At 47.7% G+C, this 12,371-nt stretch overlaps 1 protein-coding gene and 1 long non-coding RNA gene across 11 annotated transcripts in view; one reads left to right on the top strand and one right to left on the bottom strand.

The window, feature by feature from the left end:
• Positions 1–12,371, bottom strand: part of SLC25A48 (solute carrier family 25 member 48) — a 47,227-nt gene that overhangs the window by 17,777 nt on the left and 17,079 nt on the right. The gene's annotated exons all lie outside the window — the stretch shown is intronic.
• Positions 3,512–6,641, top strand: LOC125964081 (uncharacterized). Its single transcript, XR_007476703.1, has 3 exons — positions 3,512–4,054; positions 5,063–5,150; positions 6,515–6,641. It is a non-coding gene; the product is annotated as an uncharacterized LOC125964081 (long non-coding RNA).

The raw sequence follows: 12,371 nt of genomic DNA on the forward strand, positions 1-12,371 counted from the left end.
GCAGGCGGACTCTCAACCACTGCGCCACCAGGGAAGCCCTCAAATGGGTATTCTGAAGTCCCAGCAGGGAGCTCCTGCCAGCATGTTCAGCCAGACTGGACAAAATCCCAGCCAGGTGATAAAGCACCTGTTGCCTTAGAATGCCCAGAGGTTCTCGGTCAACCATCACTATGTCTTTTTAAGTAAATGTGACTGCACGATGCCTTGGATCAAATATGCTGAGGCATACCAAGCTCCTTCTTGAAGCAGAGGCTGGAAAATCCAACACCCTGTGTGTGTGTGTGTGTGTGTGTGTGTGTGTGTGTGTATGTGTGTGTGTACTCATGCATAGTGTGGTAAAAAGTGTATGAGATTTGGACGCAGACTGTCCTGGTTCCAAATCCTGGCCCTGCTTACCAACTTTCTGACCTTGGTAGGCACCTGTTTAGCCTTTGTTTCCTTACCTTTGAAAAGGGGACAGGCCAATACCGTATTGTATACTTGAAAGTTGCTAAGAGAGCAGGGCTTAAACATTCTCACCACATACACACACAAAATGGTAACTATGCGAGGTGATGGATGTGTAAACTGACCTCATCTTGGTAATCGTTTCACTATACATACGTGTACCAAATCATCACATTGTGCACCCTAAACTTACACAAGGCTATATGTCAACTGTGTCTCAATAAAGTTGGAAAATTGTATTTTTTAAATAAAAAAGAGAACAGGCTGTTGTGAGTATCAACAAGGTAATACCTATAAAGAGCTCAGCATGGCGCTAGGAACACTGTAGGGGCGCAATGTTATCACCAGATTATTACTGAGACCAAGTTGACTGGTGTGAGTTGGGTGCAGGATGCACTGGCTGGAGAGCTGGACATGTTCTCACTGACTCTCTCCAGCCCTGGCCAGGCTGTGCCCTGAAACAGCTGTAGGGCGGTACTGGTGCCATTGGCCCTCAAAGTCCAGGGGCACAGGGTGCTGTCTCCTTAGCTGACCTCTGGGGTCTCTGCTGGCAGATCATCAGTTGTTATATCAGTAGCTTCTTTACAGGACGTGTGTAGACAGCAAGTAGTGACTCTGTCTGTCCCTCTAATTCTTCCATCGGGCTTCTTCCATCTCCCTGCCTCATGCCTGTCTACTCTGCTACGGACCTTTTATTTATTTATTTATTTATTTATTTATTGCGGTACGCAGGCCTCTCACTGCTGCAGCCTCTCCCGTTGCAGAGCACAGGCTCCGGACGCACAGGCTCAGCGGCCATGGCTCACAGGCCCAGCCACTCCGCGGCATGTGGGATCCTCCCGGACCAGGGCACGAACCCGTGTCCCCTGCATCGGCAGGCGGAATCTCAACCATTGCGCCACCAGGGAGGCCCCTGCTACGGACCTTTTAGCACAGCTTTGACTCATGGCCAGAGAGACCTCCTAGTCCCAGTGCAGATAAAGCGGACTCATGTTCTCAACTTTCCCTTCTTGAAGAACTAACATGACATGGCCAGGACAGAAACAGAATGAAGCTTGCCTGTGACCACATGCGTATTTTGCCACCTGGGTTTAATGCCCTGTAATCACCCTCTCAATGGGGTTTTACACATGCTGGCTAAGAGACAGATCACTTTTGCTATATAGGTGAACATCCAAGCCCCCTACAGAGCCCCATCTTTATCAAATGAAGATTAGGAAAAAATACTCAGCTTCATGATGCCACAGCCCAAACCGGAGATTTAGGAGTAAAGTACAACCTGTCCTTTTCACTCAACCCAGAAGTAGGCGAGGTCCAGGGGGAGGTTCCTATTTGCCTGGAAAGTATGCTTGAATAAACTAATCCCGTATTTTCTTTCTATGTTGGGGGAACAGAGGCATCCTGGTCACGTACATTAGGCCAACTACAGCGTGGGCAGGAGGCTGAGTCTCATGCTATAGTCTATAGCAGGGAGTGAGCAGGAGTGGTGGCCAATTTTAGGGGCACATGGCCCGCTGAGCTCAGAGCAAGATCAGACACTGTGGTCTTTGAGAATCCACTGAGAGGTCACTGAACACCCCTTTCTCTCCCAAATCCACTATGATACCACCAGGGTCATCCTGGGAAATTCTGACATTAGCCCACATAGATGTTAATTGTCCCAACATATAAACTTTGCCTGGGCCATGCTCATGTCGAAGTAACAGTGATCTGTCCCAGGAGTCAAGGTTTTCATGAATCAACTGTGGGTATGATGTAGCTTTCAGAAGTTACTGATTGAAAGAGAATGTCCTGATAACATTCTGCTTGTGTGGGGGACAGATGTTGAAAAAAAAACTTGTCTAACCTCCAACTGACTTTGTCAACAAAAAACCTGTACTTTTTTCCTTTTCTTTTCAGGATAATCAATAAGGAAATTCTCTCACATTCTCCCAGGGTTGTAACATAAGTGATCTAGCTTTTATTGCTTGAAAATGATCCATTTACAATTATTACAGCAAAAGAATTGTCATGGTGACCTGGAATACTGACATGAGTCTGAACTGGTGGCCAAGGCCTTCTGGACACAAGTTGATACTGTGAAGCCCTTGGAACTCCTTCCAGCTCCCTCAACCCCAATATATTTAAAGAAACTTTTTATTTGGAAATAATTTCAAATTTGCAAAAAAAAAAAAAAAAGTACAAAAAAGGAAAACTGTACACAGAACACCTTTACCCAGATTCACCTATTGTTAACATTTTACCTTATTTTTTTTTATGGTTTGTATGCTCTCTCCCTCCCTCCCCCTCTTCTCCCACTCCGCCCCCTCACTTTTCACTCAAACACGTGTGTGCAATTAAACTGAACAGATGCCTTTGTCCCAGTGCCTAAACTTTGCCTGGGCCATGCTCATCTCCAGGTAACAGTGACCTGACTTGGAGTCAGGGTTTTCATGAATCAGCTGTGGGTACAATGTGGCTTTCAGGAGTTACTGATAGAAGGAGAGAATCTGATAAAATTGGAAAAACACTTGGCCAAACGAGAACCGGCCTTGACATCAAGACCCAAACCAGAACCAAATCTGTACTTTCATTTTTTTCTCCCAAAATAAGCAATAAGGAAATTCTTTTGCACACACATGCATACATAATTTTATTCTCTGACCCATTTCAGGGTGAGTTACATACAAAATGGTCCTTTACCCCTAAATACTTCAGTCTGTGTTTCCTAAGACTCGGGATACCATTCTACATACTGTGGGACAACAGCCGGGTTCATAATCTACATGGACAATACTTGAATCTAATGTACTGTCTATGCTCATACCTTCCTGTGATCTCGTGCTGACCTTTAGAGTGTTCCTCCCCAACCCCCAGGACAGGATCTAGTCTATCATGTATTATATTTAGTTGTCAGGTCTCTTTAGCTTCCTTTCATTTGGAGCATTTCCACAGCCTTTCTTGGGTTTTGTTTTTATGACACTGCCACTTTTCAAGACCACACCACCCCCTTTCTTGTTAACAGAACTTTCCTTATCTGAGGCTTGTTTGATGTGTCCTTGTTATTACATTGAGATGATGCATTCTTGGCTGGACTTCTTCCCTGTTCTTAAGTCTCACCTTTTTTCCCATGAAGACCAGTCACTCTTAATAGCCCTTGTCTTCTCCTCTGGCCTCCTCTGCCTGTTGTTATTAGTTTGTTTTTTTAACTGAGGTATAATTTACATTCCATAAAAGGTGTAGCTTGTAAGTGCACAGTTGGTGAGTTTTGACCATGGCATGCACCAGACACCATATCCTACTGAGAAAATGACGTCTTAGACTTGAAATAAACTGTTTTGGTTCCTCAGGCAGAGCAAAGAAGCCTACCTAGCCTCTCCTGCTTTTCAAGGCAAAAGGATTCTGTGACATCAATGACGTGTCACTCAATGAGAAGCAAATCTCTGTTATGGGCCCACCTACTTTAGCAATAGTGGTATGGACAATTCATAAGGGACCACAAGGCAGAAGACCGCTGGGATTCTGATCAGTTGCTCAGACCACAAGATGCTCTGTGGCTCAGCTGGGGAAGGAGTTGCCCAGGAGTCTTGGCAGCTAGACTTAGAAAAGCACCGAATCAGAGCTTCTGGTAACTCTAGCAGTGGACCAAATTTAGTTTGTGTAAAACAAATTTTGGTGACCCTTAAGAACTGACTTGGGAGGTTGCTGGCAAGCAGCTCTTGGAAATATGCACATCTGATACATGTGGATTTGTCTTTGTGCAAGGAACCCAAGGAAGGAAGTAGGCACCCTGCTCACACTGAACCATTGCCCCTCAGCCTGTTGTTCTAGAACCTTCAGGGCTTTGGCTTGGGGTGCACACATGCAAGGGAAGGGTTCACATTAGGTATATTTCCTTCTAGAATGAAATGTATTTAGTTTCTCTAATGAGAATTTTTTGTTCTAAAATGAGGATAAGATGATGAATCAAATTCTGATTATTTCTTATCATGAGCACTTTGTCATTAAGGCCATTTTTTGCTGTACTCTCTAAATCAAGAGTCTTTTACTATGATAGGTAGAGTTACACTCAGGATGCCTGTGGTTTTCTTTGTTTTCCCAAATTCATTTAGGGTCAACTCAAGCGCCCTACACCGAGACAAGCAGGATTTTCAAAGTTGATAAAATTGCCCCCCACCCTGCTCCTAACCTTCACCTAGGAGCTTAGGAAGGCCTACACAGTTCTAAAAAGACCCCTCCTCTGGGCTCCCCTGCCTTGTCCAGCTCAGTCCCCGCCATCGCTCCTCGGAGCACACACTGTGGCAGTCTGGCTCCACCGCTCAGCAGCAGTGTCTGCTGCCTTGCTTGCTGGCTCCTGCCTGGGCCAGGAGGTCCCTCTGTAGGCAGGTGCCTCTGCAGGGAGCTCTGCAGAGAGTACAGGTGTCCAGTTTGGTCAGTTCTAACAGGTACACATGCAGCCACTCCTTGGGGGGGTCCTCCTACCTCAGAGAGGCTGCACTGGCCCAGATGCAGGCTGAGGTCCCCACAGATCTGCCACTAGTGCCCCTCTTCTCAGAACCCAGGGTCCTGTCACTGCCTCCCGCTGTACCCTTCCCAGACACAAACACGAACAAGTTTCATTTCTTTCCTTTTTCAGGCAATGCTGTTCAATTTCTTCAGTGGGTCATGACCTTGGAAACAGGAAAGTCAGCTGAAACACAGTGACTGGTCACTGATCCACTGAGGTAAGGAGGGCTCAGGCCTCAGGAGCCTCTCTGGAAGGGAGAGCGCCACCAATCCTCCTCTGTGTGCCTATGTTAGGGTGGGGTGGAAATACAACATCATTTCTCAACAGGTCACTTTCTCCAGAAAATCCTTAACAAGTCCGCCACCCACTGATGAGGTCCTGCTGGTCCCCAGTTAACGACATGCAGGCTCACCAAGTGTTCTGTGCTCGAATGCCTCTGGGCCAGCAGGCTCTCAAATGGAAGGGGGCAGCATGGGGTTATTTCAAGGGACCCACCCATCCACAAGCATTATAGATTGACAGAATTCCTGAAATATCTCACATACATGTCTGGCCATTTTTCTCATATGTGTAGGTGCTATTGTGGGAACACAATAACAATTACTTAAGTACACTGATGATCCATGGTAGCTTCTTGTCATATGTGTTTTCTTAATCTGTGGACACAAAGTGAACAGCCGTTCTATGGGTTGGTCTCCATCGTATATATGTAAAAGGTACTCGTAGAAAAAGCTGGGACCCCTAGTCCATGCCCCTGCCGTGGTCTGTCCTGGCTGCTGCTGTTTCCTGAGCACGTTGTTTTGCCTTAACCGTGAGTTCAGTGAGTTTCCTGATGATAGGAATCACACACTGTGGCCTGTCCCAGGCACTGTGGCCCTGTGCCTGACACTGTGGGCCGTATGTGCCTCAACATCCGTTCAGTGAACACTTGAGCATCTGATCGGCAGCTCTAGCACCGGGGCCTCCCAAAGCTTCACCTCCTGTGCTCGGCATTCCTCCAAGCCCAGCCCTGTCTGGTCCTTGTGCCAGAGACTACAGATGCTAAAAGAAACTTCCAAATCATAAGCTGCCACACTTGTCGAAGATGTTATGGAAGCATCCAGTAATGTGGATGGACATCCTCCAACAAACAGGTTGGGTATAACCTCTGTGGTTTGGGTTTCAACAAGCTGAGGGACCCCTCAGTTCACTTCCCCAGGGTATTACCAACTGGGAAGCTCTGGCCCAGTTCCTGTTTCTAAAGAGTCCAGCAGTTTTCTCATGATCTAAAGAGTCCATGATAGGCAGATGGTTTAGTAGAAAGAGCCCTGGATTAGGAGCAGCTGGGATTTGCTCTGTTTCTCAGTTTCTATTTACTGTACAACCCGGTGCAAAGGACCCAACCACACCGGGCTGCAGTTTCCTCATCATACACAAAAGGGGAAGAATCAGTGGCCTGTCCACATCATTCGGCTTTTGTGAAAATTAACTGAGAATGTTGGCAAATGTACTTTACTAAAATGTGTGTTGTGCAAATGTACTTTACTTGAGGCAAATAGTTATCATTCCTGTCTTTATTACCTTGCCCTGATGGGACTTCAGATTCTGGAAGTGCTGGACTTGCTAATCTCAGGCAGCCATGCCCTGCTGTCACCTGCCATGACCTGCCAAGCCTATTGTGGAAAGATTGTAGATACCGACCCAGCTCTGAGAACTACCAACACTAGTGTCAAGTCTAGAAATCAGGACAATATTTGCCCTTGTCAATTGATTGAAAGAACAAATGGATGTATCCCCACTGTATGTAACTTACACAACGGTGTGTTATGTTGTGTACACCTTCATTAATCTTGGCAAGCTATGTGGGACCACAGTTTGAAAAATATTCAGTCACACTGCCCAGAACTCAAGGGCACCTCTTGAACTGCATGGCTATATGCCTGGCCTCTTCACAAACCTCCTCCCTCCACTTTTTTTTTTTTTTTTTTGAGTATGCTGGTCTCTCACTGCTGTGGCCTCTCCCGTTGCGGAGCACAGGCTCCAGACGCACAGGCTCAGCGGCCATGGCTCACGGGCCCAGCCACTCCGCAGCATATGGGATCTTCCCGGACCGGGGCACGAACCCGTGTCCCCTGCATTGGCAGGCGGACGCTCAACCACTGCGCCACCAGGGAAGCCCCTCCCTCCACTTTTGGGCTGCCATTGCTCCAGCCCTCACTTCCTACAGGCACACAGCCTACTTGAGAAGAAGGCCCCGACTGTACGGTCCTGGCTAGTCTCCAGGTTTTTGTGCCCCTTATCACATTCCAAGGGTTCCTGCCTTCCCAGAGGCTTCCTTCTTTAGGAACTGAATGGAGCAATGTGTATCTCTTTACGGAGCTTAGCATCAATAATTCCTGCCCTGAACTGGGAAATTCTTAGAAAGTCCACTGTATCAAAAGGCTAACCTGCCTGGAGATAAGTATGCTTCTTGGCAGCCACACATCTTTATGGGAGCAATAAAACTGTGTTGCCAAAGAGACAAACTGATGTAGTCAGGGCCTCTGAGGCACAGCTGTTGACCTTCTCAGCCAGACATTTCAGAAGATCCAGGGAGAAATGGTTTTGCCCCATTCTGTCATCATGCAGATTCTTGAGCTCAAACGGGCTTTGTGTTCAGGTGTGTGGCTGACGATCTTACTTGCCCAGATCACCCCTCAGCTGGCACTCCCACTGTGACCATCCAGTCCAGCTTGTCTCCTCTCGGCATGTCCAGATATTAGGACCTTCTCCTCCTCGAATCCTGGCCACACTCTGTCCCTTTCATTCCATCAGATTATCTTAAGTATGGTAGAGTCAGGCTTCCTCAACTTCCTTCCTCTTGCCTCAAAATTCTCTCGCAATCGTCTCTTGCCTTCTCCCCTCCCAACTTGGAAAAGAAAGTCTTTTTCCTTCTTTGCCCATTGGTCTCCGTCCCCACTGTCACCCTGACTTCAGCAACTCTCCCTTCTACCCTCTCCTTCCCCACGTTGGTGACACGAGTCTCTCAGGACTGTGTTCCCAGGGTGTGGAGCTGCATGGCCCGGGGCGGAAGAGCCCAGGGAGCATGGACCAGTCACTTAAGCCCAGCTTCAGTTTCCCCACCTGTCAAATGGAGAATGTGCGGATTTCATAGAGTTGCTGTGGTGACTGAATCACGGGATTTGTGTTAGCACAGAGCACATGGCTGGGGCGCAATACTTGTTAACTACAGCTATTAGCATCAGTATAGTTCCCTCCTGAACTCCTTTACAGCGTTTTCTCACTGACGTCTACCCAGGTCTTATTGCAGCTCACCTTGGCATTTGCATCTAACGCCATGACTTCAGCTGTCACTTCTATGTCTGTCGCACCCCTGTCTAGACCTCCAGCCCTGACATTCCATTTGCAGTCCCTCCCTCGACAGGAACCAAGGTCAAGTCCCCACAGTTCTCACTCGAGCCTACCCCTCCAGCCAGGGTCCAAACCAGCAGCAGCAACGATGAGTATGTGTGCTCCACTCCACGCCAAGCTCTGTCTTGCATGCTTCATCTGCTGGTGAATTCCCTGCGTGGGAGGTACCACCTCCCTCATTGCCACCCAACTTTGAAATCCTGGGTCATTTTCGACACTTTCCTCTCTCCTGCTGGGCCTGTTGGTTCTACGTCATCAATGCCTTTTCCATCTGCCGCTCCCCTCTACTCCCAAAGCCCACGGCCCCGGGTCTGGCGTTCCCAGCCTCTCGCCTGGTCTGTGGAGCAGCCTCCAAATCAGACTCCTCACCTCTACTATTCCCACCCCCTCCCATCCCTTCTGAAGGCCAGGTACACTTCCTACCACACAGCTGTGCTCAGGTCATGCTGCTGTCCAAGACGCTCCACTGCCTGCAGAACAGAAAGGAAACCCATACTCGGCTAAAAATCCAAGCTCTTCACAACTGACCCTGCATCTTCCACCCCTCCCCGCTCATCCTGCCACATGCTTGCCTTTCCTGCCGCTGACTCTATTTTTTTTAAGATTTTTTTTTTAATGTGGACCATTTTTTTTTAGCATCTTTATTGCAGTATAATTGCTTTACAATGGTGTGTTAGTTTCTGCTTTATAACAAAGTGAATCAGCTATACATACACATATATCCCCATCTCTCCTCCCTCTTGCATCTCCCTCCCACCCTCCCTATCCTGCCCCTCTATGTGGTCGCAAAGCACTGAGCTGATCTCCCTGTGCTATATGGCTGCTTCCCACTAGCTGTCTATTTTACATTTAGTAGTATATATAAGTCCATGCCACTCTCTCACTTCAAATGTGGACCAGTTTTAAAGTCTTTATTGAATTTGTTACAATATTGCTTCTGTTTTATGTTTTGGCTTTTTGGTTGCAAGACATGTGGGATCTTAGCTCCCCGACCAGGGATCGAACCCGCACCCCCTGCACTGGAAGGTGAAGTCTTAACCACTGGACCACCAGGGAAGTCCCTTGCCACTGACTCTTTCCTTACATCGTTTCTCAGTCTGAAACAGCTCTCCCTCCCTACATCCCCACCTCCAAATCCTAGCCAGTATTCAAACACCCAATGAATAGCCACTTCCTCTCTGGAGCCTTCCCGGTCTGCAGAGCCAGATTCTGAGGTTCCAGAGCCTTCCTGGGGCCCTTCTCATTCTGGTGCACAGCTGATTCCCCACCAGACTGAGTGCTCTATGAAGGCAGGGGCTGTGCGTGTCTGATACCTGGTTTACCTACTCTGCTTGGCTCAGAGCAGGGCCTCGGGAAACGCTAGTGAATGAATGAATCAAAGAGTGAATTCAATCAAGTGTAACCCTCAGCCCTTTGCCTCCAGCTGGGCCTGGTGAAATTACTATGATGGTCAGCACAGAGTTAATGCTGAGTCCTCCTCTGATTCCGCAAACTCTGGCCTCCTGTGGTGTTGAGGGCTTTGTGATCTGCACATTAATTAGGCTCTTAATGAAAACACAGACCTGAAAGCTCCCAGATGGGGGAGGAGTGAATGTCATTGGCCACCGGGCTCCAGGATGTGACTTGGCCCAGGCAGCAGAGGGACCTCACCCCTGAATTCCAGCTTGGGCCCAGCAGGGTGCCTAGTGAGGCTCATGACTGGGCGAAGGGTAATGATAACTTGAAAACGGCACCTTTACAGGCACCTTACTGTCAAGGCCAGACCTGAATTAGTTCAGGCCAAATGACAGAGGCCCCAGGAGAAAACCTCCGTGAAGTTGGAAGAGTTTTCACGAGGATAACTGCCGTCTAGCATGTACTGGTAGGCAGCGCCCAACGGACACTCCCTTTAAACTTTAGCAACTGCCTATGTAATTTGGTAAAACCCCTCTGTATAACAAATTTCACAATATGTACCAAGAATCTTAAAAATGACTGTACTCTTTGGCCCAGTCACGAATCAAAGAGCCCACACATTTGGGGAAATGACTGTAAATGAAGGCAACTCTTTATGGACAAATTTGCTGATCACATCACTATTTTTAGAAGAGGAAAATCTGTAAACAACCTAAATGTTCACTAGTAGGAAGACTTCTAACTAATAAGTTTAGTTGCATAGCTAACATTTATTTCGTGTTTTCAACGTACCAGACATTGTGCTAAGATCTTCCTGTGTTACATGTTATCCCATCCCATCCCAGTTATGAAGGAGCTACTCCTGTTACGCCTTTTATGCATATGAGTAAACTGAGGCTTGGCGACAACAGGTGGGGGTAAGATTAGAAACAGGTGGCCTAACTCCAGAAACTGAATTCTCACTACACTGTATCATCCCTCTCAAAGTGTGTGTGTGCGTGTGTGCGTGTGTTTATTTGATGGAATATTGTACATCTATTTTAAATATTATCCATCTATTTTAATTTTATAATTCTATTTTAGTAACATGGAAGATGCTTCTGTTTTACGTTGAATTAAGAACAGGATGTGAAACTGTCTATATAACATTAGTACAACCTCTTAAAACATTTAATCCATGCATATAGAACAGAAAAAGGAAACATATTAATGTGTTAACGGTGACTGTATTTGGGTGGGTGGGCGCTTTCTCCCTCCACATTCAGACAGTGAGGATGAACTCAATGGCTTTATATTTGCACGTCTCCAACGTGGCGTAGTCTCTCATAGCCCGTTGTCACCACCCGGGGAAGTGGACTGGCAATTCTGGGGTAAAGCCACAAGCCATGAGCAATCCCACAAGCCCTGCACAGGGTAGCCTGCAATTACCCATCTCAGCCCAGTTATCACGGAGAGCGGGCCTGACTCAGAGCAGAGACCACAAGCTCGCAGCCAACCACAGCCCCACACTGTCCAGCCCACACAATGCTTTCGGCTGCATGGTGTTACATTGGTTTGTGTTTGGTTTTGTTTTTACTTGAATTATCTGACAATTTCCAGTTGGAAGATCCTGGGGAAATCTAGCTTTCTGCCTTCTCTTAAAAAGGAAGATCCAGGCCACATGGCAACAGTCAGCCAGAGCCGGGTTGCAGCCACCCCTCCCACAGGATCTGGGCAGCTTGCAACTGTGCGCACCACTCCCGACTGCCTTCCCAGAACCAAGGCTGACACATGTGCTTGAACTGCTGTGTTTCTAACAGCAGAGTGATATGGAAAGTGAAGTATGTTCTGTGTTTCAATAAAAAGAGGAAAAACGAAACACAGGTTAGGAGGGCTGTAGGTGTCCAAAAAATGGAAAAGGGTACATTTTCCAGGTACCTGTGCTTACTTATGTTACCTCCCTGGTCCCAGCGAGTCTTTGAGTTTTCTATCTCTGGCCAAGAGGGTTCCCGAGGAACAAGTGAAAGATAACTACACCCTTCCTCATCTTCTGGAGAGATTCCTGGCAGAAAGTACTGCCTGATGACCCACTGCCTGCCTCCCATGCTTTATCCCCAATAGTTGATCCTGACCAGCACCTGTAGTCGCCAAAGCCCTTTCCCCATGCATCTGGGGGACAGGGGAAGGTAAGGAAGAGTGGGCCACGCAGAGCGGAGCTGCCCAAAGCCACAGAATTCAGACCCATCCCTCGAAGCCCACAAGCTATGTCCACTACTTGAACACTGTCATTTTGGAGACATCCTCCAAGTCCCCTTTCCTCCCGCAAAGTTTGCAACTGGTTTTGTACATGATGATTTTGTGCAAAGGCCCAGATATTACCAAAGTTGTTGTAGCCTCAGCTTCTACAGAACCCTGGGGCAGAAGCAGAAACAGCATCAGTGGGCTCTGAGTCAGTTGCCTGGGTCTGTATCCCAGCTCCACCTTCCACTAGGGCAGTGACCTCAGGCGGGTGATGGAATCTCTCTGTGCCTCAGTCTCCCCTTTGTAAATGTCTAGGAATTGGGTTGTCGTGAAGATTAAACACACACCAAGTTCTTCGCACAGTGCCTGGCACGTGGTGAGGGCTAAGTAAATACTGGCTGCTCGGCCCCCATGGCTGTGACTCTTCTGGGTT

Source organism: Orcinus orca, chromosome 3, assembly GCF_937001465.1.
Source record: "Orcinus orca chromosome 3, mOrcOrc1.1, whole genome shotgun sequence".
Lineage (NCBI taxonomy): Eukaryota > Metazoa > Chordata > Mammalia > Artiodactyla > Delphinidae > Orcinus > Orcinus orca.